The 27,391-nt window shown below is 41.6% G+C and overlaps 1 protein-coding gene across 4 annotated transcripts in view; it reads right to left on the bottom strand.

Annotated features, from left to right (window-relative positions):
* FNDC3B (fibronectin type III domain containing 3B) overlaps window positions 1-27,391 on the bottom strand; it is a 418,267-nt gene that overhangs the window by 376,793 nt on the left and 14,083 nt on the right. For 3 of the 4 annotated variants that reach the window (XM_029057950.2, XM_029057966.2, XM_039913103.1), the window contains exon 2: window positions 13,631-13,690. The gene's annotated coding sequence lies outside the window, so the exon portion shown is untranslated. Of the gene's footprint in view, window positions 1-13,630; window positions 13,691-13,999; window positions 14,078-27,391 lie in introns of those variants that run through there. The other variant, XM_029057957.2, reaches the window with a different exon arrangement.

The raw sequence follows: 27,391 nt of genomic DNA, 5'->3' as shown, positions 1-27,391 counted from the left end.
AGTCAGATACACCAAGCTAGATTCTTCCTCATACTTAAAGTCACTCCCTAGTATTCAATGTACTTAGGGCAATACATTAACTCCTTCAGATCATCAGGGAACCAGGTCTCGATTTTCAGCTTAAATTGTGAAAACATCAACCACAAACCCTGTAGCAGAAATTAGTTTTGGGCCTCCCCATCCCCTGCTGTGCTGACACAAAATTGCCAGAAGGTCTGAATTTATTCATCATGGGGCACATAGTTCTATGACAGGGGGCCTGAGTGATACTTTGGAATCCCAATGCTCATGCTCTCTTAAAACCCAATCCTATCAATACATCACATTTATTGAGTGCTTACTAATTGTATGTTAACCACTTACTATGTGCCAAGCCCTATATTAAACACTGGAGTAGATAGAAGATAATCAGGTGCCACACAGGGCTCACAGTCTAAATAGGAGGGAGAACAGGTATTGAATCCCCATTCCGCAGATGAGGGAACTGAGGCAGAAAGAAGTTAAGTGACTTCCCCAAGATCACAGAGAAGACAAGGGTAGAACCAGGATTAGAATCCAAGTTCTCTCACTCCCAGACCTGGGGTCTTTCCACTGGGCAACACTGCTTACTGTGTGAAGAACACTATACTAAATGATTGGTATAACAGATTTGTAGACATGTTCCCTGCTCACAAGGAGCTTACAGTTCAGAGGGAGAGACAGACATTTAATTAACCACACTCTGTATTTTTAAAAATATGTTGCAGTAAAACTTTTTAATATCTATGCTATACATTGTTCATAATTTGAAATGTTTCTACCCCTTTTCCCTATGCCTGAACTACTTTTTAAAAAATAGTAATAGTGAATCCCTTTGTAAAGGATTATTGACAGTTATTGTAGGTCCAAGTTGACGTTAAAATTGAAGCAAAGGAAGGTGGAATGAGTTGCCTAGGGATTACTCCACCAGGATCGAAACAGAATTAGAACTTTCAGCATTTTGCAGATCAGTGCTGTGGGGCTGAGTAAGAGCTGAATAAAGGGTACAAATCCAAGTGCAAGGGAGACACAGAAGCGAGCAAGAAGAGGGTAAATGAAGACTTAGCCAGGGAAGGCCTCTTGCAGATGTGATTGTAGTAAGGCTTTGAAGATGGGGAGAGTGATCGTCTGTAGGATATGAAGGTGGGGGAGGGGAGGGAAGGAGGGGCATTTCAGGCCAGACCCCTCATGGGTGAGGGGTCGGTGGTGAGACAGATGAGATTGAGGAACAATAAATTTATTGGAATTAAAGGAGCAGAGTGAGTATGCTGAAGTACTCTAGGAAATCAGCGAGTTGAGGTAGGAGGGAGCAAGGTGACTGAAATGTTGGAAATGCCCCAGGGCCACGAGAGTTTCCGCAATGCCTGGAATTCTACAGGAACTAAAGGGTTTAAGAGTCTCCCTGAGGTCTCTGGATGGATCCCATAATCACTGGAGTCAGGCTCCACACTGGCAATGCACTTCTCAAACACCCCTGCCTACTGCTGGGGAAGCACCTTAGAGACAAAAGAGAATAGACTTTAGCACACTGCTTGGCACATAGTAGGCTCTTAATATGTGCCATTAAAAAAAATTATCTTGTTTCCAGATGGAGATGTGGCAACTAATCTCCCTTTATTCATTTCCCCCAGCCCAGGAGCCCCACAGCACTTATGTACTTAGCTGCAATTTATTTATATTAATGTCTGTAAGCTCCGTGTGGGCAGGGAATGTATCTGTTAGAATATATTCTCCCAAGCATTTAGTACAGTGCTCTGCACACTGTAAGTGCTCAATAAATACAATTAACTAATTCTAGTTCGATCCCAGATGGAATGACTGATCTTGGGCAACTAATACCACCTTCTTTTGCTTCCATTTTAACATCCACTTAGACCTATGACAGAAACCATGATATAGCGAACAGTGAATAATCGTTTACAAAGAGATTCACTATTACCCACTGTTTTAAAAAAAAATGATTCAGTACAAGACAGTGCTAAAACATTGGAAATTATACAGTGTATGAATAGCACATGCATAAAAAAATTTAATGCAACAATTTAAAAAATATAGTGTGGCTAATTCATTCAAGTGTATTTCATATTTTAAACTACTTTTAAAAGTAAAATGGGTGGGGGAAGCAGATAAGACTTGGTGAAGTAGTCTAGGTGGAAATCCAAAAAAAACACACTGCATTCTGCCCAAAGTTACCCTCTCATGCTATAAGTTATATGAGAAGCAGAACAGCCTAGTAGATAAAGCACATGCAAGGGTTCTAATCCCCACTCAGCCACTTGTCTGTTCTGTGACCCTGGGCAAATCACTTCACTTTTCTGGGCCTCAGTTACCTCATCTGTAAAAAGAGGATTAAGACCATGAACCCCACATGGGACAGAAACTGTGCCCAACCTAACCAGTGCTTAGTACAGTGCCTGGCACATAGTAACCACTTAAATGCCACAATTATTATTATTACTATTATTATAACAACTCTGCTCTTCAATATGCTTCCACCAAATTGTGCGCAACTTGTGGGCAGAGACCATGTCTTGTATTATACTCTCCCATGGGCTTGGAGAGGTGCTCTGCATATAGTGGCTGTTCAACAATTCTTTTATCTGCACATCAACAATTCTATTCCAGTCTTGGGAACATCTACTAACTCCACTGAATTATACTTTCACCAGCACTTAGTACAGTGCTCTGCAAGCAGTGCCTGATACATAGTAAACAGTGGAAAAGAGCCTGGGCTTCGGAGTCAGAGGTCATGGGTTCGACTCCCAGCTCTGCCAGCTCTGCCACTTGTCAGCTGTGTGACTGTGGGCAAGTCACTTCACTTCTCTGTGCCTCAGTTACCTCATCTGTAAAATGGGGATTAACTGTGAGCCTCACGTGGGACGACCTGATTACCCTGTATCTCCCCCAGCGCTTAGAACAGTGCTCGGCACATAGTAAGCGTTTAACAAATACCAACATTATTATTATTATTATTATTATTAACAAATACCATCATTTACCACTGGTTGATCCTCATTCATTTCTTCACCAAGCAATCAGCATTTTGGGAGTGCTTAAAGTGTGAAGGGCATTCCTGCACTATACACATGTAAGAGTATTCAATCATTCAACCGTATTTATTGAGCGCTTTACTGTGTGCAGAGTAAGTGCAGAGTAAGTGCAGAGCACTGTACACAACAATTAAACAAAAGAGACCCAATCCCTACCCCAAGGACCTTTCACTCCAACATTTCAAGATCTTTACCTTTCCCCAGAAGTCTGCAGTCTTTTCAGTTCCTCCCTCTCTAACCCCTGAAGACCCTGCTAAGACTCTTGATAAGATAGAATCTATGCTCAACTGGTCAGTCTCCTACTATCAGAGATATGTTCACCTTATCACAGCTACACTGGGAGGAACACAGACGGGGAATGACAGCAGGGTAATGGTAACAACCACAGGATTTGTTATGTGATTGCCATGTGCTAAGCACTATAAGCAGCCCTGGGTAGATATAAGTTCATCAGAAAGGACACAGTCCCTGACCCATATAGGGCTCTTGGTCTAAAAAGGACAGAGAATGGACACTAGTCCCCACGAGGAAACCAAGGTATTGACAAGTGAAGTGACAGGCCCAAGTCATCCAGCAGGCAAAAAGTGGAGCTGGGATTAGAACCCAGGTCTTTGCTTAGTGGAAAGAGCACAGGCTTGGGAATCAGAGGTTGTGGGTTCTAATCCCCGCTCTGCCATTTGTCACCTGTAGGACTTTTGGCAAGTCACTTAACTTTTCTTTGCCTCAGTTACCTCATCTGTAAAATGGGGATTAAGACTGTGAACCCCACGTGGGACAACCTGACTATTTATTCTAGTCTGTGAGCCTGTTAGGTAGGGATTGTCTATCTGTTGCCGAATTGTGCTTTCCAAGCGCTTAGTACAGTGCTCTGCACACAGTAAGCACTCAATAAATACAACTGAATGAATTCCACCTCCCAGGCCTGTGCTCCTTCCACTACATCACACTGTTGTATGGGGAGCTGAAACTGCAAGACTGAAAGCAAGGAGAGCTTAGGGAATATTTTAGGGACACAGGCAAAACAAATCCTCAGACCATGCTTTATCCCAGCTGAAAATTGGGAGTTCATTGTTAAAGACCGACCTGCATGGGGGATTGCTATCAAGGGAATGGCTTTTTGAGAAAAAACCTTGTGAAGAAGGAGAGACAAAGAGGCAAAGGAGAAAACAACATCAGGCACTACAAACTAATATTAAACACTATAACACAAACATGGAAGCTTTTGTGGGTACACAACACAGCCATGACTCTGGAGCCCACACTGGCCTTTCAGTCAGTCATGCAGTAATATATGAACCTCACCATCTGTGACAGGTCTTTTTCAGATACAAAAGACAGCTATTTACCATTTTTTAAAATCTGATTATAAAATTGCTTACTCCTGGCCTCTACTTTATCTATGCTATTATTCAGCAAGATAGAGGAAAATGACCTTGAGAAGAGCAAACGCTAACAGTTTTAAGAAATTGGGAAGAATCCAATGGGGAAGAAAAAAAATAATTGAACAGCCAGCTTTCTTCAAGTTGAAGAAGTTGTGCAGCCCAGGAACCAACCAGATCAACTCACTAGAATGACTAGAAAGGGAAATGTGATGTCAACTGTCTGAACCCAGCACTTTACAGGGATTCAAAAGGGCATGTGGGAAAGGTTACAAAAAGGTGTAAATTAGGCCAGACCACTAAAGACTGAAATACCACAATTATGGAGGGGCAGGATGAAAAATAAAGTGAAAATTGGGAGAGGTTAGGAAGGGAGGATGCAACTAGCACAAGTCATAAAATGTGACAAAAAAATTATTCAATTATATTAGGCAAGGCAGGATAGCAGGAAGGAGTAACTGATAACAGATGACCAGAGTCTTTTAATGTTTAATTTTTTTAAAAAAACTAAGAAGATTAAAAGTGACTGAGGCCAGGTCCTCTTTGAAAAGCCAAACTTGAAAGGGGAAAAAAACAATACATGGATATTTAAAAAAAACAACACACTAGATATTTAAACCTTATGACCAACTAAGCAAACTGGAAAGACTATAATGGATGTTACTGCAAGACCGCAAGAAAGAGTCCCCAAGAACTGGAAAATGGCCAAAGCCATACCCATCTTCAAAGACGGATCCTAAAAAAATCCAGACAGTATGGTATCATCAACACATCAGGACACATTATTTAAAAAACAATTTGCAGCTGAATAGAAGAGCAAAAAATACTAGGAAGAAAATGTCTTCAGAAAGAAGTGATTAGCTTCCTTCCAAGTTAGTGGCAGACCTTGTACAAGGGGGGAAAAAAACAAGAGAAGCAATTTGATATAACCTAGCTAGTATTCAGGAGGGTTTTTGTAAACCAGTTAACTGTCACACAAGATAGAGCTAGGCTGTCCACAATATTATTGGGTTTTGCCCAAGTGGTATGAGGGTTGCCCACCAAAAGAAGTCATCAATGGCTCAGTTTCAACTCAGTGAGTCTATTTATCGATTAACTCCTGAAAAGGGTTAATAACAATAATAATGATGGTACTTGTTAAGCGCTTACTATTTGCCAAGCACCGTTCTACATGCTGAGCACTGTTCTAAGCACTGGTTACTTCTGGCACCCTGTCTACTAAGAACTTGTTTTGATAAGCCACCTTTATCAGTGCTAAATTGAGCCAGGTGCTAACTTTTTGGGGGAAAAAAGGAATAGAATTCAAACCGACTAAGGCAAGTTGGAAAAATACCCCTATTATGCGGAATGGCATTCAATAAGGGTATGGGCCAAGGAAAACCCAGACAATCACAGGATGGGAAAACCATCGTAAGAAAAGGAGAAAAAGATCTGGGAGTGATAGTCAACCAGAGGCTGAACCTGCTTCGGCAATGTTAGGCAATGATTTATAAAGGACTAACGGTACTGGACCATGTGGCAACCAGATAAGAAATCTTCCATTCATTCATTCATTCGATTCAATTATATTTATTGAGTGCTTACTGTGTGCAGAGCACTGTACTAAGCCCTTGGGAAAGTACAATACAGCAGTAGAGAGACAATCCCTGCCCACAACGAGCTCACAGTCTAGAGTTGTATTTTCCAATACCAAATACTCATGACAACACTGTGGCAAATTTTGATCACCCCACACTAAAATGCATGTGAAAGGAACTGGAGGGGGCCCAAAGAGACAAAAATGATCACAAAAGGAAATGAATGATCTAGACAAGAAAAGAGAAGACTAGGGGTATGAAGGGCAGGATTCCACCTTAATATTTTGCTGTAAATGTGGGTGTGCTGTAAAGCTTAAATGAGATGTGTTCTCTTCCTGTTCCTGACACGATGGGTGAGCTCTTGGGTAATTTAAAGTTCACTACAGATCATCGTCCACCAACCCTTTTCCATGATGCAAAAGCAGCATTTGAGTTGCAAAGCTTGGGAGAGTGGGGGACAGGGGAAAAGAATACAAGAGGTCAGGAGCAATGGAGGAGTCAGAGGTCCACCCAGGATAAGCTCAGTAACTATGTATGTCCTGCCAAATTCCACCAAGGACATTTTTTCTGGGTTTCTCTCTGAGTCCACCCACAAGCACTAAGTCTCACTTATTATGAGCTAAGTTACATGCACGCAAGGGTGTGAAATTAAAACTTTACCTTTAGAAATGTTTTCATTCAAACAATTTGTGCAAATGGTAATACCCCCAATTTGTAGATGGGGGATTGTTGTATGAAGCAATCAATGGTATTTACTGAGTGCTTATGGAGTGTAGACCATTGTATTGAGTGCTTGGGAAAATACACAGAGTTAGCAGACATGCTCCCTGCCCACAAAGGGGCTTATAGTCTAGAGGGGGAGACAAACATTAACATAAATAATGAATTACAACTATGTACATATGGGCTGTGGGGCTGAGGGTGGAATGAATAACAGGTACTTAAAGGGTACAGATCCAACTGCAGGGACAATGGAAAAGGTAGACTTTGAGCCCATTGTTGGGTAGGGATCGTCTCTGTTGCTGAATTGTACTTTCCAAGTGTTTAGTACAGTGCTCTGCAAACAGTAAGCGCTCAATAACTATGATTGAATGAATGAATGAAAAAGGAGGGCTTAATTGGGGAAAGCCTGATTGAGAAACAATCAAGTCAGCAGAATCCCAATTTCAGTGCCTAATGGGCAAGTCTATTACTAATACTCATAATAATAATAATAGTGATTAAAGTACTTGTTAAGCACTTACTATGTGTCAGACACTGTTCTGAGAACTTGGGTGGATACAAGCAAATCGGGTTAAACACAGTCCCTGTCCCATGTGGGGCTCACTGTCCCAATCCCCTTTATACAGATGAGGTAGCTGAGGCCCTGAGAAGTGAAATGACTTGCCCAAGGTCACAGCAGACAAGTGGCAGAGGCAGGATTAGAACCCATGACCTTCTGACACCCAGGCCCATGCTCTACCCACTACACTTTGCTGCTAATGGAATTTGTTGAGCATTTACTATATACCAAGCACTGTACTGAGCGCTGAGGTGATTAAACTCACAAAAAACATAGTAGGGCTCCCAGTCTGTGGGGAAAGCCTGAAAGTTGGTCAAAAAATTAATGCTATGGATCCAATATCTAGTGTTCAGACTTTCCTATAACGAATGTTAGCAGCTCTAGTTTGGCTCCCTCGTTCACTGAGTTTTCAGCAGTACATGAAAGGGGCAAAAATAAATCACGACTTGATAATTCTGAAAGTATATTGGACAGGTCACTGGGGAAGAATGTCACTGTCAGGAACGGGGAAGAATGTCACTGTCAGGAACACCTTTATGGGAATAAAGATCATCCCTATGCTTTAGTGGTGTCTTTTACATAATGTCTCTTTCTTTTAAGATGGTGAGGTACTTTATCTGTCCAACCACCCAAAAAAGGCAAGCCTAGGCCATTTTTAGCATGTGGGGCAATGACAAACCTTGGGAGAGCAAATTACAAAGAAAAGAATCCAAGTCTCAATCTTCTGCCCACATTCTAGCCTCTTGGTGATTCATCACCTCTTTAGTAGTGAATAACTAACCTTCTTAAAAGTGCTAATTTCACTACTTTAAAAAAAAATACAATTATGAAGTTGGAAAAACCAAATATTTTGGTGTTCTGATTTTAGGCTTCTTTGTAAAGAACGGTTCCATCATTGTGGACTTTACAATTCCTAAAGGTTCATAACAGGCAGTCCTCAGTGTTTTGAGTAATGACAAAGTCCCTGGATTACAGCACTAGCCTCCTTCTTGGTATTAGAGAAGCAGCGTGGCTCAGAGAAGCAGCGTGGCTCAGTGGAAAGAGCACGGGCTTTGGAGTCAGAGGTCATGAGTTCGAATCCCAGCTCTGCCACTTGTCAGCTGTGTGACTGTGGGCAAGTCACTTAACTTCTCTGAGCCTCAGTTACCTCATCTGTAAAATGGGGATTAAGACTGTGAGCCCCATGTGGGACAATCTGATTCCCCTATGTCTACCCCAGCGCTTAGAACAGTGCTCGGCACATAGTAAGCGCTTAACAAATACCAACATTATTATTATTATTATTAACATAAAAATGTGAGACAGAACACCAGTAATACCAGAGAAGTAAGGACATTGTGCCCACAAGGAGCTTACACTCAACAAAGATATTTACAACTAGAGTGGTTGACATTCTGTTATCTCCCAAGTAGCTAGTACCATGCACCGCACCAAGTGAGCACTCCATAAATGTTTACACTACTAAAGAAGCAGTGTGGCATAGTGGATAGAGCATGGGCCTAGGAGTCAGAAGGACTTGGGCTCTGATACCGGCTCCACAACGTCTATGTAGCCCTGGGCAAGCCATTTCACTTCTCTGTGCCTCAGCTACCTCACCTGCAAAATGGGCATTAGGACTTTGAGCTCCATGTGGGATAGGGACTGTGTCTAATCTGATTAGTTTGTATCTACCCCAGCGGTTAGAACAGCGCTTGGAATACAGTAATATTGGAATATAGCGATTGTTACTATTATTATAGAAATCCAAGCTCCCCAAAGCTCATTCTAACAGCCCCAACAGCCATGAGCTTTCCAACATTCCTCAAACTGAGATAGCCACTTCCTCCCCCTCCCTGGTTAGAGCAGAGGCTGAGCCAAAGCTCTAAGAACTTTTCATGTATGTTCCCCCCCTCCAAAAAAAGTGCAAAGAAATGCAATGGTATCTCTTGCACAGCTATTTCTTACCACACAAAAACATGGAACTATCATATTATTTACCCTGAAAGCCCATCAACAATCCTTTTGCTGGAACACATACTCCCTAGAGCAGAACATACAAGGTGAGCGAAAAACTAAGCTGATGAAAATTATTTTGTGTACTCAAACTAATATGCTAACCATCAGATAAATATATAGGGCCATATATGTATATCAATCACATTTATTGAGTGCTTACTGTGTGCAGAGCACTGTACTAAGCCCTTGTACATAAGTCTATATCTAGAAATGCGTACATATGCTCAACTACACACAATATTCCAGACACTGTGGAAATGGTTGGAAAATTGGGAGTATACCAAACTGCAAGAATGTATTCAATCTATTTTAGAGGCATCACACAGAAATATTAACTGCTCACTTCTGTAATTTCAAAGAGGCAGCAACATTTTATTACTGTGGTTAATGTGAAGGATGATAAAACTTGTTTTCCAAGTACCCATCTAGCTAGATTTTCAAATCTTAGAAGCCAAAATGTGGTTAACTGAAAAGTGCTGATTAGCAGGAGATTGCATAATGCTGACTAAAATAAAAGTTTAGTGATTTCAACTGGAAAGACTTTTTAAAGAAAAAGTTGTAAATTATCTCCTACAAAAAACACTGGAAAGTATGAGCCAGTTTTAAACAAAGGGCAAAATGATACTTATTAGTCAATAGACATAAAACAATTCTGTAGCCAATGCCCACAAATTCAGAGTTGTGTGATTTTTCAACTTCATGAGAGTACAGTACTTGCTAGATTACTCACTTAACTCACAGAAGTGATGTTAGTGCTTCCTTGTGACTTGGGTTGTTCCTCGCTTCAGGGATTTCACAATATGAATCAACAAATTACTCAACCTTTACAAAAAGAATGAGGAATATATTTATCTCGATTCATATGAAGTTTTTAAGAATTTATGGTTTAGACTGTCTTTTTGAAAGGGCTGAATCCAATTGTCTGGTCCCATTATTCACTCAAAGCGCCCAAGAATGCCTGGTTTCAGCGAATGCTTCTTTCCTCTTTTCCCATTCTTTGGAGGGGAAGAAACAATTGTTAAAATATGACATAACTTGCCATGCAACTTATCAGTCACCATTAATGGTATTTATTGAGCGTTTACATAATAGAATGTAGGTGTTAAAATGAATAGGTCTTTGTAATTTTAGAAGCTACATTCCTAATAAGTAGAGAAACTTCTCTATTATAAAACAGTCCCAAATATATAATGCATTTTTTTTGTGTTAGTTAAGCACTTACTATGTGTCAAGCACTGTTCTAAGAGCTGAGGTAGATTCAAATCAATCAGGTCAGACATAGTCCTTGTCCCACATGGGGCTCACAGTCTAAGTAGGAAGGAGAAGTAGTGAAGGTGAGGAAACTGAGGCACAGAGTGGCTAAGTGACTTGCCCAAGGTCATACAGCAGGCAAGGCAGAGCCATCAGAATTAGAATCCAGGTCCTTAGATTCCCAGGCCCACACTCTTTCCACTAGGCCACACTGCTTAGGGAGTGCAGATTTTTTTTTATAAGCCAACTTGCACTGACACAAAGGGTGTTCTTAAACTGAAACACTGAACTCTCAATGATGGAAAGAAGACCTGTGTGATAGCCGCTTCATGGGGCAATTGCTTTACTGAAAGGCACTTGTGCAAAGTTTAAAAATCAATTCAAGAGTGGCATTCCAGTTGTTATTCTAATTAAGGGTACCACACAACTGTTTCCTGTTATCAGCTTCGCTTCCTGATCTCAGCTTCAGTGCCATCAATTCTCAGAGCATGACTGAAGAAGGGCCAGAGCAGGCAAATCCTGGCCCCCTCCCTCCCTATGGCCCACCAAAGGTGCACCCCTACTCTGAAGGATGGGGTGACAGGACCCTGCTGCAGATGTAAAAAGCCAATCCCCCAGCAATGGCCTTCGAGGTGACCAGAGAACACTGACACGAAATAACCAAATTCTGAAAGCAGTAAGAATCGAGAGTGCTACGGAATTTGTAAACAGCACCCACGTTCACTGAAAACACCCTACATCGTGGAGGTTAAATCCATGGTATTCATGGAGCGATTACTGTCTGCAGAGCACTGTAGAAAGCACTTGGGATTCAATTCAATTGTATTTATTGAGTGCTTAATCTGTACAAAGCACTGTACTAAGCATTTGGGAGGATAAGACAGAGTAAGTGACCACCATCCCTGCCCTTGAGGATCTTACAATCTAGCAGTTTCCAAAATATATTTCTAGGTTACCATATTCTCTGCATTTCCACCACAGAGACTTAATCAACTGTATTTACTGAGCACTTACTGTGGGCAGATCACTACTAAGCACTAGAGAGACTACAATATACCAGCATTGGTGGACAAGTTTTCTGCCCACAAGGAGCCCAAATTCACTACCCTGTTGGTTCCCTTGTCATTTTCCAATCATTTTGACCAATGTTTTCCGCTGAGAAAGCCCCCTCAGGTAGTAAGTGAGAGGAGCCCAGCATAGAACCACTTCAGTGTCCCAACGTACACAGTTTCTGGTACCCAATTCTAGCCAAAAAGAATTTCTGCCCCAAATAAGAAAAAGCAAGTTTCCTCTGTTCTGTGTATTCAGAATGGAAAGAAAAAGAAATAGTTAAAGGGAACAGGGAAAAGAGACGAAGGTCCCAAGTAACCCACAGATCTGGTGGGACTTAGACTATGATGCTTCACTCCTAATTCATTTGAAAACATAGCAAGCACAATCCCTAAACCCTGGTTGACCCAATGAATAGATTTTTGAAAGGAACTTCTTCATGGATAAGGGCATCATTCCACTACACTGAGTGGCTATAATGGCCGCATAAAATGCACTTAAGATTGTTCTCTTTCATGTTTTATGAAACCCCTGGTGAAATTTTAACTTCATGATTCATGGTGGCAGGTCGTTTATTTTATGCATATAAATCACTTGAGAAAATGCAGTTATGTTTTATTTTGTTAAAAAATAAATATATTGGACAAATTTGGAATCAAGTGGAAAATTTAGTGGACCCAGCATCGGAGCCTATATGCACGTCGACCTAACCTCAGGAAGTTACAATAGGACCCTGCGTTTCTGGTGGCATGTTTTAGACTTAAATTTAATATGTAACAAAATAAAACACATAAGCAGCAATGGCCTAGTATTTCAGAAGCAGTTTGTTTTACTTTTGAAGTTAATTTTGAGTTCAAAATATTTTGACTTCAACACTACAACAAATTAAATGTATTTCCTATAAGTGCAACACAAAAAAAGATGGAAAATTCTATTCCTTTGTCATTTTTAATTTGAATTTTGTGAGATTTGTGACTGAATGCCATCCCTTGTTTATTTCCATTAGAAAAAATGCAGAATAACACTTGCTATGAAGAAAATACAGTAAAGTGATCATTTTGATTCTCCCCTTCTTTATGGGCAGGGGGCAGGGGGATCTAGGAAAAAGGGGGAGCTCTCTCTTTAAGTGGGAAAAGGGACAGTTGAATTTCCAAGTAGAGGAAGCTCAGAGAAGACATTAGCCCAAAGGAGAATAAGATATTGAGACCAGGAATTAAAATCTCCTGGTGGCCTCTCGCAATGCGCTGCAGGAACTAAGGAAAGATATACCCAGCTAGAGGTAGAGCTTAGTTTCCCTACTTTTGGGAGTCAGTGTGGCTTAACTCTTAAATTTCAGTCTAGATTAATCACCTAAAACAATACCAAATTTGGCAATAAATTTGGTGAAGCAGCATGGCCTAGTGGCAAAAGCACGGGCTTGGGAGTTGGAGGTCATGGGCTCTAACTCCAGCTCCGCCATCTGTCTGTTGTGTGACCTTGGGCACGTTACTTAACTTCTCTGGGCCCCAGTTACCTCATCTGTTAAATGGGGATTGAGACTGGGAGCCCCATGTGGTACACAGACTGTGCACAGTTTGATTACCTTGTATCTATCCCAGTGCTTAGAACTGCACTTAAATAATATTATGATTTTTATATATTATTATAATATATTAATCATAATGATTGAGTTCCCAGTACCTTTTCATAGGTTTGAGGGTGGGAGGGGAATAATGGAATGCATCTTCAACTTCTATGCCCAAGCCCAGCAGTTAGGCTTATCATCAGTGGAACTTAATGAGTGCTTATGGTGCACAGAACACTGTTCCAAGTACGTGGAAGAGTGCAATACAACAGAGTTATGTTCCCTGCCCACAATGAGCTTACAGTCTACAGGATTCCTCAATAATGGTGGTTCCAGGTCTAGAGATGGGAAGGCTCTGAAAATGGTGCTCTGTGATGGCAGGGGTTTTTAAATCCTCCCTCCAATTTATCCATCCCTAATCCAAGTTCTTAGTTTCCCTGAGCAGAAGTGATGTCATAAAGTACCTTCTGGGTTTTTCCACCTTCCCCAGTTACAGAAAAAACAGCACAGAATTCTGGGGCTTCCTGCAAAAAGAAAGAAAAAAAATTGTTGTTTTTTTTTTTTGCTCATTTCAAGTTCATGTGCCATAACAGCACTAATAACTATAACAATTAATAATAACCACCACCACCAGAGTTCACATTGCTATTTCCAGGAAAAAATTAGGAAAGCTATCACTATCAGAAAGCCATTTTTTAATTTTTTGCAATTTGCCACCCAAAAGATTAAATGAATACAATCACCACAACCCGAGTACCAAGAATCACCTTCAACATGCAAGTAAGTTTTCCCCTTGCTGTTCATTCATTCAATCATATTTTTTGAGCACTTACTATCTGCAGAGCACCGAAACAACCTCTCAGACCCTCCCACCTTCAGAAATGGCGGTATCAACTCTGCAGTATTTCAGTCCCCTCTAGATAAGAAAATTAACATTATTACTCAACCAGTAATACATTTCCCTATTTTTCTATTAGAAAGAATTCCCTCTTGAAAATGCATTTTTCTCTCATTCAGTCAATAGTATTTATTGAGCGCATACTATGTGTAGAACACTGTACTAAGCACTTGGAATGTACAATTCGGCAACAGAGACAATCCCTGCCCATTGACGAGCTTAGAGTCAATATAGCACAAGTTTAGCCCAAATGGCAACCCAAGCCCAACTATTTACAGAAATCTTCATGTTCTTCAGTGATGGTGCTTTGAAAGTTCACATAGCACCTATGTGACAAAAATGCAAACCTTTAACTTTTCCTACAAGGATTAGTGATTTTTTAATGGTTTCTGCTTATTATTACAAGCCAAAAAACTTACAGAGATTAATAAAAATAGCTTTCCTATGCTGTGGATTGTAATGTCATTTTCCCAAGGCACTGCATTTTCTATGAAAACATAAAAACTTGGGAAATTTGGAAAAACATTAAGAAAGTTTCTCAATAACCATTGTAATTGAAAGGAGTCAGCAAACATTCACTATTTAAGTCCACACTTCATCTGAACCTTGTGACCACATTAAATGCTTAATTTTGACCGGTTCAAAGTTTTCCCAAGGGAAAATGATTTGTGCTTGCGATAGTTCCCAAAGACAGTAAAAAAAAAATTGTTTATTATCCAAAATTCTCTCCCCGCTTCCCTACCCCACCACCAACTTGGGGTGAAAGAAAAGATTAAGTGGAAAAAAAACCAGAAGGTTATTAACCTTCTCAAAAGAGACTTAAAATTTACCTGATTTAGAAAATTTTGAAATAACTTCTAGTGTAATGCGTCCAACTAAATTTAGATGTTTATATATTCCTGCAGTCCAAGAACCACAAGAACCAGAGCGAAACAGGTGTTGGTATGGCATGGGCAGGGAACGGTGCCTACCAACTCCATTGTATTGAACTCAGCGTGGCTCACTGGAAAGAGCACGGGCTTTGGAGTCAGAGGTCATGGGTTCGAACCCCGGCTCTACCACTTGTCAGCTGTGTGACTTTGGGCAAGTCACTTAACTTCTCGGTGCCTCAGTTACCTCATCTGTAAAATGGGGATTAAGACTGTGAGCCCCACGTGGGACAACCTGATTCCCCTGTGTCTACCCCAGCGCTTAGAACAGTGCTCGGCACATAGTAAGCGCTTAACAAATACCAACATTATTATTATTATTAACTCTCCCACGCATTTAGTACAGTGGCTTTGGACACAGTAAATAATCAAATACCACTGAATGATAATGAGTTGCCCAGTAAGCCTTGGGGGCCTCCCCACGTAAGATGTCTGCCATCTCTTGCAGTAACAAGGGGAGGATGGAAATAGTCATACTTTGCTTCCCGACACAAGTGCACCTGATGGGAATTTGGATCACAAAGAGGGACAAGAAACTGGAGGTGCCAAGAGCCAGCCAAGTGACTAAACGATTAACCCTGCCACCATGCACAAGCTCTTTGATGCCGGCGACCGCAAACTGTTATTTCTATTACATGTGATAATAATAACAAATAAGACACAAGTTAATCAGTTGGACACATTCCCTGTCCCACATAGGGCTCATACTCATCCCCATTTTACAGATTAGGGAACTGAAGCCCAGAGAAGTGAAGTGACACATACAAGATCACACAGCAGACATGTGGCCAAGCTGGGATTAGAAGCCAGGTCTTTCTGACTCCCGGGCCTGAAGTTATATCCACAAAGCCATGATGGTGCACTGCCTCGGGAGACAATAAATACTAGGATGACATCAACTACTTTTGCCGGAACCAAGCGGCTCCTTGGGGGAGTGGTTTGTATGTAGTAATAGAGCTCTTGGTTATATTCCTTGCACTGCACTGAATGCTGGGGAAGACTCAAAATAATTTGTTGGATACAGTCACTGTTTCTGCATAAGCCTCACAGCCCGAGGAGGAGGGAGAACTGGTATTGAATCCCCATTTTACAGATGAGGAAACTGAGGCATTAAGTTGGGACTTGCCCATGGCCACACAGCATCCAAGTGGCAGAATCAGTATTAGAATCCAAATCCTCTGACAGCCAAGTCCATATTCAAACATCTAGTATGGTGTTCGGCTCAAAATAGGCACCAAATACTGTTGATACAGCCTGGCCCCACATCTCCTTCTAGACCCCTTGTCCTCACAGCCCAATACAAGAACAAGTTTGCCCCAGTCCAGATCAGTCACACAATTCCAGCTCAAAGAGTCACAATTTGGGTAGCTCATTCATTCAATCATATTTATTGAGCATTTACTGTGTGCACAGCACTGCACTAAGTGCTTGGAAAGCACAATGAACAAAGACCTCAAAAAATAAAAAAAAACAAAAAACCCCAGAGAGCAGACTCAAAATGATGTAACGAGAGAATCTGAATCCCTTCATCAACCTCTAAACCAAATGGCTTGACCGGGATCCTTTGGACACGCTCCCATTTTTGAGATTACAAAATGTGACCAGAATTTGGGGGTTTCAAGCCTGTCTAGAGAAGGAAGCTGAAAGGACACAAAAGGAGAAGGAAAAGGTCAGAAGAGAGTATGGTTGGCGATAAGGAGAAACTTATCTTTCTCCTCCTCATCTTCACTGGCAACCAAGAGCAGTCACCACCACCTCCAAGACTAATAAGTTTTGTCAGTCATTCAGTCAGTTATATTTTCTGAGCACTTACTGTGTGCACAGCACTGTATTAAGCTCTTTGGAAAGTACAATATAACAGACATATTTCCTGCCCACAACCATTACAGTCTTTACTGAGCTCTTCCTTGGGCCCAATGAAGTGTGGAACAGAACCCCAAGAAGTCTTGGCCAAATCAGGACTTCTGGTGACCTTATTGCTTGCTCAATATCATTCCCACACTGCTGAACTGACTCAATTTCAAGCTACCTCGAATTGAAGTTGCTGGCTCGAAATCATTCCGTTTCCAAGTCGGGCAATCCATGATTCCTCCTCCCTAAATACTGTAAACCGGGTAGACCTGTTGTCTCCCTCCAGGTGAAAAAATTTTGTGCTATTGAGTCAGGCATGCTAATTGACTTTCATGCTATCAGCCCTCCTGATCTTTGGGTTCTTGCCCTCCAACCCTATCCACTAGATACCTTTGGAGACAGATTCCATGCTCCATCCTGGGTGCAAGTCTTAAAGAGACATGATGTTGGGAAAGCAAGAGAAGGGAAGGGAGATGCTAGCCATAGTTCGCTGAAAGTATTGTAAGAGACTGTAATCAGAGCTGAAAGAAGTTGCACCTGGGCTCCAGCCATCTGCCCAGGGTCAAAGGAGAGAGGGGAATTTTGAGCTTCAGGGACTCCAGAACCCTTCGGTCTTCAGGCTAGAGCATAAATATTGCAACTACCTCCATATTTAATTGTTTAATGCAACACATTGACTGCCTGTTGAAATCCCTCCCCTGGCCACTGACCGACTCTACTTGATGTCTGAGAGCAATAGACCAAGGTATTGTTTTCTGTAGTACAGTACCCAGCGCTTAGTACAGTGCCTGGCACACAGTAAGCGCTTAACAAATACCATAATTATTATTTTGTTTTCCCTTCTGTGAAAAGAAAACATGAAAGCAAAGGGACGGGTGAGGAGGCTCATACTTCAGCAAAAACAGGAGTGTCCTAGTTCTGTCTTTGCAAGACACTTCTGCCTCTAGTGCAGGGCTCCTTTCTGACCATCTGGAGCTGCTCCAGGCACTAGGCCAAAAGTTTGTAATTCTTTTTCAAAAAAGTACCTGCCACGTTGCTAACACACACAGCCAAAAGGGAGCAGCTCGTATCCTCTTCAGCGCTCCCTGGAGTTTTACAGATGCAGTAAAAACAAAGTGTTTCCAACTAAATCTACCCTGTGCAGGAATACTGATCAGGTCAGTTGTGAACACAGCCAAGAGTAGTCATAGATGAAACAGGTTTATTGACTGTGATCCTATTTCACGAGCTGGGACACTGCACTCTTCAAAGATTGCTGCTTGTGGAGGAATAGCCAGCTCCAAGGTATAATGAAGCATATGAGGGTGGTTATTTGTGAGTTAGCATTAGTAGCCTCCAAAAAGGCATGGTGGCCAGAAGCGAACTAGATTGTTCAGCTCCCTGTGTTCTTAAAAATAATAATAATAATTAATAATAATGATGATATTTGTTAAGTACTTACTATGTGTGAGACACTGTAGTAAGCGCTGGGGAGGATACAAGCAAATTGGTTTGGACAGTTCTTGTCCCATGTGGGGCTTACAATCTCAAGCCCCACTTTACAGATGAGGTAGTTGAGCACAGAGAAGTGAGGTGCCTTGGCCAAGGTCACACAGCAGACAAGTGGCGGAGCAGGGATTCTTCATCAAGGTGACTTTGCAAACAGATCGGGACATTTGTATGGAGGAAAGCTGAAGTGGGAAGAGTCAGTGATGACCCCAGAGTGGGAGCGTGTCAAACTGGGAGCTCTCAAAAGTAACCAACAAGATAAAACAAGAGAACAGACAGATTGAGGACAAATTGGGAGTTATGCCTAACTAGACTGCATTTGAGGTGGATGTGCGATATGGCTTGGAGAGAAAAGCTGAATAAGATTTGGAAGACCTTTGCATTCAAAGCAAAAAGTATACTTGAGAATCCTCGGTTGTCAAAGGTACTCATGTCATGAAAAAGGAAGAGATTTCCCAGAGGGGTGAGAGAAAAAAAGAGTCCTTAGGTAAGAGAGGCTCACGGTCAAGAGAAAAAGGAGAGTTAGTGAAAAAGAGGGGGGAGAAAAGTGTAACATGAAGGAAAAAGGGAGAAGCAGGGATTTTTTATTTTTTTTTCCCCCTGGGGAGTGCAGAAGTTCTGGTTAAAAAATATAAATTAGATCATAAACAACAGAAGAATACCTTCAGTTCTCCTTTAACACGGGGGTTGCACTTTTGTTGGACCTCATGTTGCATTAAATAGTGGTCAAAGGTAGCTGTAGCATGTACAATTATGAAAAATTAAATTAAATAATTTTATTCTGATTTTCAAAATAATATTTTTGTCCTTAAATCATCATTTTTGTGATTAGGAGGCAAGAAATAGGGATTTCCTGGTCAAAATATCTGCCACGTAAAAATATGCCTTCCTTCAAAAAAGTGAATAGCCTATTTCATCATTTGTATAGTATTAGCTTCAATCACTCAACTGAGAACCTACTGAACGATAGCCCTCCTCATCTTCAAAGCCCTTCATGAAGTCACAGCCTCTATAGGGACTGCCTGCCTATGCTCCAGGAGATTTCCCATAATCATTTTTCTTTTCCTCCCATGTCATTTTCCCCCAAACTACCAGCAATTCTGGGCCTACACCCACCCACAGCACTTATACATACACTCACTCACCTATACATCCATTTTTCCTTTCTTTTCTTTTATCTAAATTATTCTGTGTTTGTCCCCCCTGCTAAACTATAAGCTCCTTGCGAGTAGGTATGGTGTCTTCTAATTTCATCGTACTCCCTCGAGTGTTGAGTATAGTGCTCTACACACAGTAGGCGTTCAACCAGTGGTATTTACCGAGTGCTTACCATGTGGAGAGCACTAAGTGCCTGGGAAAGCACAATACGACAGAGTTTGTAGACAGGATTCCTGTCCAAAAGTTACTTACAGTCTATCGGGGATGAGACACATCATCAAAGTAGATGTAAATACTGTGGGGCTCAGCTGAGTATCCAGCTCGACTGTATATATCTTTATCACCCTATTTATTTTGTTTATTTTGTTTAATGAGATGTACATCACCCTGATTCTATTTAGTTGCCATTGTTTTTATGAGATGTTCTTCCCCTTGACTCTATTTATTGCCATTGTTCTTGTCTGCCTGTCTCCCCTGATTAGACTGTAAGCCCGTCAAACGGCAGGGACTGTCTCTATCTGTTGCCGACTTGTACATTCCAAGCGCTTAGTACACTGCTCTGCACATAGTAAGCGCTCAATAAATACTATTGAATGAATGAATCAAAGTACTTAAGGGGTACACAGCCAGGCGCATAATTCAATGTAAACTATCCACACAGGAGGACAGGCTGGGAAGGCCTCTTGGAGACATGATTTTAGGAGGGTTTTGAAGGTGGGGAGAGTGGTGGGGTCAATAATTCACAAATCGATTAATACTAAGCACTTGGGAAAATACACAATAGAAACATTATCTTCGCCCTCCAGGAACTTATGATTTAATGTAACAGGCAGAAGAAAAGTGGGAGCATAAGAAAAACAACATCACGAAAACAATTTTTGGCAGAACCAACTGTACTATATTTCAAAGAATCAGTCAAATCAGAAGGAAAAAAACAACATACAAATGGCAGAAACCTCCATGAAAGAAGTCTTCTCCAAAAGTACCTCATACAGCAATACAGTAAGACTGGGGAAATTAGAATTTAGTCGAAGAAAGGGATTTTAGAAGAGTACTAAGTGGAAAGAACAGGGAAGGGAGTTCCAAGCCAGTGGGAGGATGTAGGAAAGAGGAAAGAGGTACAGGGAGTAGGTGGGTGTTAGAGCAAGGTCTGTGGGCTGGTTTGTAGTAGGTGATGACCGAGGTAAGCTAGAAGAAGGGAGAATTGATTGAGTGCCTTAAAGCTGAAGGTAAGGAGTTTCTGTTTGATCTGGAGATGGGTGAGCAATGAATGAAGGTTTCTGAGGAGTGGGAAGGTGACAACTGACTTTAGAAAAAAAAGCCAAGCAGAGTTAAGTACGGACACAATACTAAATATGAGAAGCAGCGAAACCTAGTAGAAAAAGCACAGGCATGGGAGTCAAAGGTCCTGGGTTCTAATACTGACTCTACCAGCTGTCTGCTGTGTGACCTAGGGCAAGTTCATTTAACTTCTCTGGGCTTCAACTACCTCATCTGTAAAATGGGGATTAAGACCGTGAGCCCTGTGTGTGAAGGGAACTGTGTCCAATCTGACGATCTTGTATCTGTCTCAGCACTTAGTACCATGCCTGGCACATTCATTCATTCATTCATTCAACAGTATTTATTAATAAATGCTTAACAAATACCATCCAAAAAAAAGAAAATTCTTATAGTCTACTGTAAGTACTATAAGTAGAAAAACAGTGTAGCTTAGCAGAAAGAGCACAGGCTTGGGAGTCAGAGGACATGGGTTTTAATACCGGCTCCAACACTCATCTGCTGTGTAACCTCGGGCAAGACACTTCACTTCTCTGGGCCTCAGTTACCTCATCTGTAAAATGGGGATTAAGACCATGAGCCCCACGTGGGACAACCTGACTACCTTGTATTTATCCCAGTGATTAAAACCGTGTTTGGCACATAGCAAGCACTTAAATACCATCCTCATTATCATTATTATTACCACAACTTTCGCTATTCCCAATCTACTTGAATGCCTGCCCCTAGATGTAGACTGTAAGCAGGGATCACATCTACCAACTTTGTTCCCAAGCAGTTAGTACACAGTAAGTGCTCAGTAAGCACCACTGACCAACTGACTGACTGGAAAGGGGAGAGATGGGAGGCAGGGTGGTCAACAAGGAGGCTGATGCAGTTGTCAAGGCGGGATAAGATAAACCCTTGAATCAGCATGTTAGCAATGGATTCCCAACGTGCATTTCCCCCACAGATGGTTTACTCCCATTTCAAGCAAAGGCTTCCTCCTTTTTTCTTCTGCTTCCATTAATCACACATCTCCTCAGTATTCACACTTCTTTCCCATTCTTGACTTCTGCCTTCCCTCTCATTAGAATGAACAACTTTTCTAAGGCTCACTAGGACTTTTAAAGTGCTTGGAATACCGGAAACAAGCTCACGCTTTAAATATACTTAAAGCAGGAACCATTTCTAGGTGGGTAGAGAAGCCCAAACACTTTCAGGAAGGAAGGAGGAGAGTAATATAGGCACTAAAAAGTAAACCAAAACAGGCCAGAGAGTAAACAAACAAAAAGAAGGGTAGGAAGAAATGGGGAGTCTGCCAACCCCTGAAAAATAAAAAAATACAATGAAGCCTGCAAACTGCGTGACTGATAACAGCCAGCAGTGCTAGGGCCTCAGGACAACTCCTTTATTGCATGTAAAAGAAACTATTAAAAGGAAGTAAAACTGCACAGACCAACTCCTAGCACTACACAGTGTACTTTTTTAGAGTAGATGAAACAACATCCTCTCTAGATTGTAGGCTCCTGTGAGCAGGGAACATGTCAACCAACTCGGTTGTTCTGTACTCTCCCAAGTGCTTAGTACAGTGCTTTACACAGAGTAAGTGTTCAGTAAGTACCACTCCTAAACTTTGCAGCCTCTGCTGCACGTTAAATACATGATGTCTGCAGAAGTGTCTCGACTCACATCAATCAACTGATTGATACAGCCTGTGGTACCACACAGAACTGGAGGACCCTTTTCTGGAAGAGAATAAAAAAAATTACATCACCAAACTCTTTGATTATTTTACCCAAATGTTCTTTGCCCTTTGAATAAATTTAGACATATGCATAACTGTTTCCTGTCCATTGTTCAAAGTGAGTTAATGAACTGGGTACTGCTCCAGAGAATCATCTAGGAGAAGTAACTTAGCTAGCCAGACTCATTCCATTTTAAAAGAGAAAGCCAATAGGGAGAAAAATCGTTATTTTTCTGAATGGTCATTCCCAACTATAACATAGTTTATCTCCTCTTCTCAGAAAAGGAGAGGAAATGACATACGCTGAAAGTTATTTTTTTCTGAACAAATCTCAGACAACTGGAACCAAGATAATACACTTTCCCTTTAAATCTTATTGAAATTGCCACAAAACTAACCAACACAGATACCCCAGTCAGTGTCTTTCAGCACTCATATTCAATCCACTGCTAAATCCTGCCAGTTCTCCCTTCCATATTTACCGGACCTGCACCTTCCTCTCCACCCTGACTTCCAACACCATGGCCAACCTCTTGTCATAGGATGATAAGACTACTGTATCAATTTCCTTGCTAGTCTTCCTGCATTCTACCTCTTGCCACTCCACTGAAACTGATCTCTCCAACGATCTCCTCCTCACCAAATCCAATGGCCTCTATTTCATCTTAATCCTACTGGACCTCATCCTTTTTTTGTTTTTTTGACACTGTGGACCATCCCATCTCCTGGAAACACTATCTAACCTTGGTTTCTCTGGCACTAGCCTCTCCTGGTTCTTCCGTTACCTCTTGAGCTACGCCTCTTCTTCTGTTACCTCTTGAGCTACGCCTCTCTTTCGCTGGTTCTTCCTGCCTCCCCTTCTCTACAATGGGAGCAGGGGAGGCGGCGGGGGAAAGAGATGCGGGTCCCTCAAGGCACAATTCTGGGCTCCTTGCTATTCTCAATCTACACTCACGTAGGGAGCTTATCCATTTCCATGGCTTCAACTACCACCATTTTTAATGTATTTATTTTTTGATTACTATGTGGCAAGCACGATTCTAAGCACTGTGGTAGACACCAGTCAATCGACTCAGACACAGTCCCTGACCCACATGGGGCTCACAGTCTAAGTACAAGGGAGAAGAGATACTGGATCTTCATTTTACAGTTGAGGAAACTGAGGCACAGACAAGTTAAGTGACTTGCCCAAGGTTACAGCAGGCAAGTGGTGGAACCACAATTAGAACAAAGGTCCTCTGATTCCCAGGCCCATGGTCTTTCCTCTAGGCCACACACTGCTTCCCAGTTCTACAAAGATGACTCCAAAATCTATTTCTCTAGCCCCAACCTCTCTCCTCCTCTTCCTTGAGAAGCAGCATGGCTTGGTGGAAAGAGCATGGGCTTGGGAGTCAGAGGTCGAGGGTTCTAATCCCGGCTCTGCCACTTATCAGCCATGTGACTTTGGGCCAGTCACTTAACTTTTCTGTGCTTCAATTCCCTCATCTGGAAAATGGGGATTATACTAGTGTTTGGCACATAGTAAGGACTTAAATACCAAATTATTATTATTATTATTATTATTCTCTGCTACCTTCCTCCTGCTTCCAGGACATCTCTATTTGATTGTCCCACTAACATCTCGCATTCAACATATCCAAAACAGAACTCACCTTCCCACCCAAACCCTCTTTTCCCACAACTTTCCAATCACTGTTGATGACACCACCATCCTCCTGGTCTCACAAGCCGGCAAATTTGGCATTATCCTTGGCTCAGCACTTTCCTTCACCCAGTAAACCCAGGCATCAAATGCTGTTGATTGTATCTATTCTACCGTCTACAGAATCAACCCTTTCCATTCAAATGGCTACCAGGCTCATCTAAGCACTTTTCATACCTCATCTTGACTACTGCATTAGCAAAATGCAACAAGTCAACAAGAAGTGCAGACTGCCAATAACTATATTTGCGGTATTTATTAAGCACTTACTATATGCCAAGCACGGTACTAAGTGCTGAGTTAGATACAAGATAGTCAGGCAATAGTATTAAGAGCTCACTGTGTATAGAGCACTGTACTAAGCGCTTGGGAGAGTACAATATAACAGGCACATTCCCTGCCCACAATCTAAGTAGGAGGGAGAAAAGCATACTGCATTCTCATTTTGCAGATGAGGGAACTATGGCACAGAAGTCAAATGACTTGTTCAAGGTGACACAGCAGGTATCAGAGCCAGAATTAGAACTCAGGTTCTCTGTGTCACGGGGCTGTGCTCTTTCCATCTTGACATGCTGCTTCCCTTCACTTCCACTAATTTAAATTTTTTTTAATTCATTCTATATACATCTCCCCACTCCTCAAAAACCTCCACTAGTTGTCCAACCACCTCCACATCAACTCACCACTGGCTGTGAAGTATTTAATCAGCTCTCGCTCTCCTCTACAACCCAACCCACACACTTTGCTCCTCCAATGCCAACTTATTCCCGGCACCTTGTTCTCACCTCTCTCACAACCTATCTTTTGCTCACACCTGCCCTCCTGCCTGAAACTCCCACCTTCATTTGCAGCACAACCCTAATAAAATCACATCTCCTCCAGGAAGCCCTCCATGACACCTTCCCACCCTATGTCTCTGATGCACCGAGTCCATACTCCTTAAGTACTTTATACGCTGTTCTTACTTACCCTACCTATACTTTATTTCAATGTCTGTCTTCCCTACAAGATTTTAAACTTCCTGAGGTAAGGGATCAGTCCTACCAACTACTGCACTCTCCCAAGCAATTTGCTTTACACAGAATAAGTGCTCAATCAATATCGTAAATGTTACGGAACGTTTAGAATACACCAATGGTGAGGTGGCACAGAAGTGGGGGAGGGAGGGGGTAAGAGGGTGGGAATATAACTTGGGGAGATTAAATATTAGATCAGGAAAGGCCTCTTTGAGGACAAGTGATTTCAGGATTTTTAAGAGAGGAAAGAGTTTCCGATTTGAAGCCAGATGGCATTCCAGGCAGGAGGAAAGACATGAACAAGAGATCGACAGTGCAAGAGAGAAGGTCATGGTGCAGTGAATAAACTTGAGAGAAATAAGGAGAGCCAACTCGGGAATGGTGGAAGAACACAGTAGGTATGTAAGTGGGAGAGAGCTGATTGTGTGCCTTAGAGCCAAAGTTCAAGAGTTTCTGTTTGATGTGGAGAGGAATGAGCAACCATTAAAGGCTTTTGAGGAATGGGGAGACAAAGAAATTTCAGAAAAATGATCCAGGGAGTAGAGTGAAGTGAAGAGTGGAAGAGAGAAACTGGAGGCAGGGAGATTAGTGAGATGGCTGATATAGTAGTGAAGCCTAATGACTCCTCATATCCATGAAATGTAATTCCTTAGGCAAGATGATAATAATAATCAACATCATAGTTTAGAGCTGAGGTAGACAAGTTATTCAGGTTGGATACAGTCCCTGTCGCACAAGGGGCTCACAGTCCAAGTAAAAGGGAGAACAGGTATTGACTCCATATGACTGGCTCTCCATTTTACTGCTGAGGAAACTGAGGTACAGAAGTTGTGACATGCCCAAGGTCAAACAACAGGAAACTGATTAAGCCAGGATTAGAACCCAGGTCCTCTGACTCTCAGGCCTGACTCTACCAGGCTAAGGGGGAAAAAATTTTTAAAAAATCCCACATGCTGAAACTACTTACATAAACCCCAAGATATAAGAAAATAGTAGTGCCTAGGGTTGTAAGAAAGCACTATTTCTGATTCTTAAATAACATAAATGTCAACAGGCCTATAAAACGTTCAGAATCCAGTCATGATAAGGAACCCAGCAGCTCCACGTGACATTCCCTTTCTATTTAAACTACAATTGGTAACATTAAAGAAAAAAATGGATGCTTAGAAGCAGATCTATGTTTTTTTGTAAAGCAAATTTATCTTTTGCAATAAGTCTAGAAAACCATATACTTTTCTGTTCTACTTTACTTATGAAAAAGGCCTATCAGTTGGGGGGCGGGGGGGAAAGGGGAGAGAGTAGTTAACATGTTAACAGCTACTCAGTTTAATGATGTGTAGAGCCTAAGTAGAAATCGTCGGACAGTGTTTAGCAAGGGTATCCACAAAATTGCACCGCACATACCCATTCATAATATCTCTCTGGTAGAGACTATTGCAGCGATAACTGATACTGGCTAAACAGTCTCTAATCTAGATCAAGAAGTCTAGGCATAGTGAACTTGACTGCTATAACTGGAGACCAAGAAGAATCAACCTATATAACAGTATACTCTTTTTCCCCCCTCCTACTAAATCACAAAATTAATTTTTCTCCGTAAATTAGCCAAGGGCCACTTAGACAGCATTTCTTGACTACAGTAAGGGAATAACGGGTCTTCTATTATATAATCCATTCTGAAGCAATACACAAAGGGGGCGGGGGACGTAGAAAGTACTGACATTTGGCCCAATTGGACTGAGAATGGTACAAAGGTAATTTTACTCCCTCTTTCTAAAGTCAGGTCCTGATAACTAAAGTACTATATCAGGATGAACATCATCTATTCAAGTTGATTCCAGAGCAGCTACGGAGAGTTCACCTTTTGCTATTCTTTTCATCACCTTTTGCTTACACCAATGAGTAAATTTTTGGTTCATTCTTTCATTTCACCGTATTTATTGAGCACTTGCTGTGTGCAAAGCACTGTATTAAATGCTTGGTAGAGTACAATATAACAATACAGAGGCACAATCCTTGCCCACAACAAGTTTACAGTCTAGAGGGAGAAACAGACAGTAATATAAATTACTAATAACTTACTTCCTTCTGGCTAGGAAGTTTCTCTTCCCTAAAACCTTTATAAAGCCAGCTTTGTGATTCCTTCCCATGTCCATCCACTTGAGTTGAGAAACTA

This window comes from Ornithorhynchus anatinus, chromosome 1 (genome assembly GCF_004115215.2).
Source record: "Ornithorhynchus anatinus isolate Pmale09 chromosome 1, mOrnAna1.pri.v4, whole genome shotgun sequence".
NCBI classification, from domain to species: domain Eukaryota; kingdom Metazoa; phylum Chordata; class Mammalia; order Monotremata; family Ornithorhynchidae; genus Ornithorhynchus; species Ornithorhynchus anatinus.
Note: the sequence above shows the minus strand (reverse complement) of the source record. Positions and strands in the feature narration are given on the sequence as shown.